The following is a 4,005-nucleotide window of genomic DNA, read 5'->3' on the forward strand; positions in this document are numbered from 1 at the left end:
GTAGTTCTAGCTTTTGTGCTATAATATGTAAATATGACTGTAGCCCTTTAAGCTTCAGTCTCAGCAGAGAATTTCCTAAATGTGTTTGACCTAATGAAACCGATCATGGCTTCCCACTTAGGTGTTTCTTCCTATAGCTTTATAGAACTATATAATAATATGGACTTGCTGTGTAATGGAATTAAAGTGCTCTTGCACAATAAGTTCTGCAAAACCCTCTCATTCATGAAAAGGTGCTCCTTGCTAGACAGAAACTTGCTGATTTACAGTATTGTTATTTTTGTCTAAAGTTCTGTAAATACATGCTTTAATGTTATCTTTGAGAAATCTATGTAAATAATATAGTCTACAACATAGAGACTGTATAATTCTGTGTTATATATGTGCCTAGTGCTCTGTTGGCACTCAATAAATTTTAAGTAACAAAATTGATAATCATATAGCGAAGGCATATTTTTCTTCCAAGCTCAAGTCAGGATTGTGACTATTTATTAATGAGACTCAGTAATCCAACCCACACCTGAAAACTCGTCTCATTACTTTATAGTCAGGTCATGTATGTTTTTTTAACCATGAAATGACAATAAAATGATTTTTAAAATGAGAATGTTTTGGATAAGTGACTTCTGTCCTGATCTTAACCACTGCTATTAAATACCAAACAGAGCAAACATGACGATGTTCATCACCGAAGCAGAAGCTGCTGAGGAGCAGAAGTGGAGCTATGGGACATCTGGCACTCACATTGTTATCAAATGGTGAGTTAAATGAGAACAAGATCCAGTATCTATCGAGAAATTTTAGCCGGTCACTTTCACACCACTTGACTCTTCATATAGTAGTCAGTTATACAACCTCACTAGTCTTCTCCAGAGGCAAAAAAACAAATGAAGACAGTACCACTGTCTAATTACATGACTACACTGATATTGGTAACTCATTGCATTTATATAGCCTAATCTCCTATTGGTAAAAATTAAGTCCAGGATTGTGTTGTGTGTGGAAAAGAAACACTAAGACACACTGGCATATGCTTAAGTAAGTAGATCAGTTTCCTCTGATGAATAAGACTACATTTATATATTAAAAGAAAAGCCTATTGTTAAGGCAAGTCCTGGTTCCTGTGGGTTTCAGTCCGTGATACCACCCACATTGGATACATTTACTTAAAACAGAAACCACCTTTAGAAAGTAACTTAATCAAAAATTTAAATTCTATGAAAAATCTAATTCCCATGTGCTTTGCCAGCCCTGTCCCTGACCAGATAACCACTGTTCACATTTCCTGAGTACATCTCTGGTGTTGATTATATACAAGTGAATTCAATATTTTCTTTTTATACGAAAATATACTATAATATGCTGTACTTTCTTGAAATTTTTTAATATTTTAAGTTTATTCCATATTGGTAGCTAAACAGCTTTCTCATCTTTTTTACATCTGTATAATACAGTTTTCCATTGTATGCATATCCTGCATTTAACTAGACTCCATATTGATGGACACTTAAATTGTTTCCAAAATTTAAGGTGCTGCTGGAAACTAGTCACTAATATTTTGCTGAACACAACTCTGTCAGGCACTGTGCTAAGCATTTTACATGTTACTGTTTCAGTCTTCACAAAAACCCAATATAATAGCTCATATTTTACAAGTGGGAAAAGAGGGTTAAGATGAGTCAGTACTTTGACCAAGTTTGTGCAGCAAGTACGTGGAGCTGCTTATTTAGCTCCTCTGAAGCCTAATTATAAAGAGTATTTGGGAGAATTCTTTATTCAGAGAGTCTGCTAGTGTAAATACTATGTACCCCTATTTTTGGTGCAGATTGTTTCATTTGTGTTTGCCTTATTGTTCCTAGTATTTTCTTTCTTTCCATTTTGTCTTTTTAAGATTTTCCAGCTGGGCACAGTGGCTCATGCCTGTAATCCCAGCACTTTGGGAGGCCAAGGTGGGTGGATCATGAGGTCAAGAGATCGAGACCATTCTGGCCAACATGGTGAAACCCCGCCTCTACTAAAAATACAAAATTTAGCTGGGCGTGGTGGCACGCTCCTGTAGTCTCAGGTACTTAGGAGGCTGTGGCAGGAGACTTGCTTGAACCTGGGAGGCAGAGGTTGCAGTGAGCCAAGATCATGCCACTGCACTCCAGCCTGGGTGATAGAGCAAGACTGTGTCTCAAAAAAAACAACAACAAATTTTTCATAATTATTCAGATTTCCCAAGTATTTTATTCATTAACTTGGCACCACTTCACAAAGCCAGAAACACTTTCTGGAAACACCCTTGACAAAGGGCCATTTCTAAGACAAATGTTTATAGTAAGTTGAAACCACAGTTTCTAATCAACTGTCCATCTGGTGCCTCGTTCAAACAACTGCCTGCTGACTCCTTTGGAAAGAGTTGTTCCTCCTTAACATTAGTATGATGTCAATCGGATTTTCCCCAGTGTACACCCTTAAATCACCTTCAGTGCACAATACTGTTGGAGTACCTATGCTGCTGCTTTGGAAGGCTGAGACATCCTGCCTTGAGGGTAGGCCAAACTTACAAATAATACCCAATAAAAGGTAAAATCATGTGCCATAAGAAAATTAAGAAGTTTGGCAAGTTTAATCATGTAGCAGTCTTCATTTGATACTGAGTGGGAAAGAGAAAATACGAAGGGCCTTGTGGAGAAGGCAAAATTGTCTCTTTTTTAAAGGACTTTTTAATCTTTTTTATGTTTCTTTTTTAAAGGGCCTTTTATTATTTTTTTACCTTTTTTTTTTTTCTTAAGGTCCTAGCTCTGTCACCCAGACTGGAGTGGAGTGGTGCAATCTCCACTGACTGCAATCTCCACCTCCCAGGCTCAAGCGGTCCTCCCACCTCAGCCTCCTGAGTTAACTGGGATTACAGGTGCAAGCCACCACACCTGGCTAATTTTTTATTTTGTATTTTTGTATTTTTTTTTTTTTTTTTTTTTTTTTAAGAGATGATGTTTTGCCATGTTGCCCAGCTGGTCTCCAACTCCTGAGCTCCAGCAATCTGCCCACCTCAGCCTTCCAAGGTGCTGGGATTACAGGTGTGAGCCACTGTGCCTGGCCCGTGAGAATGGAAAATGTCTTTTAATGAGAGATTCTAAGGACTAATAGAAATTTGACAGACCTCAGCCAGACATGGTGGCTCACACCTGTAATTCCAGCACTTGGGGAGGCTGAAGCAGGAAGAATGCTCGAGCTCAGGAATTTGAGACCAACTTGGTCAACATGGCCAGACTTTGTCCCTTCAAAAAATAAGAAAATTAGCCGGGTGTGGGGGCAGACGCCTGTGGTTCCAGCTACTGGAGAGGCTGAAGCATGAGGATACTTAAGCCCAGGAGGTTGAAGCTACAGTCAACCATCTTCGTGCCATTGCCTGGGCAACAGATTGAGACCCTGTCTCAAAAATAATAATAATAATAATATAAAAATGCACAGACCTAATGGTAGTAAGAGAGTTTGAGTTTGGAGAGGTCTTGTTGAGGAGAGGAGGTTACAGGTTGACTAATGCAAGGATTAATTAACTAGTAAGAGGTCAAAGCTATAAACATTCTCCACACACAAAATGCACAAAAATGAAACTTCACAATTTCAGGGAAGAGCAGAGTAAGATGATAGAAATGGCTTGGCCACCAAGTAAACAGAACTAACAGGGCGCCACAAGATACAGTATCAAAATCAAATGTAATAAGTTTAACCAACACATTTGGTTGAAAGGGGCTTCAGAATCTCTGGACTGTGTGTACATTATGACTTCCCTAAACTGGAGAAAACATTTAGCCTTTGCTTTAGAGATGATGTGTTGATTTGAATTATGAAATATGATGGCCCATTTATAGCTAAACTGGGAAAGACAAAACTACACTGCTTTCAGGTTGACCTTTTAAACAAAATCACTTGCAAGGCAGCTGCCTGGGACAGGCCATTTTCTAAATTGTACCACCATTGAAAATGAGTTTGTTTTTCATCTTTAGGTAAAAAATGGCA

This window comes from Saimiri boliviensis, chromosome 7 (assembly GCF_048565385.1).
Source record: "Saimiri boliviensis isolate mSaiBol1 chromosome 7, mSaiBol1.pri, whole genome shotgun sequence".
Classification (NCBI taxonomy): domain Eukaryota; kingdom Metazoa; phylum Chordata; class Mammalia; order Primates; family Cebidae; genus Saimiri; species Saimiri boliviensis.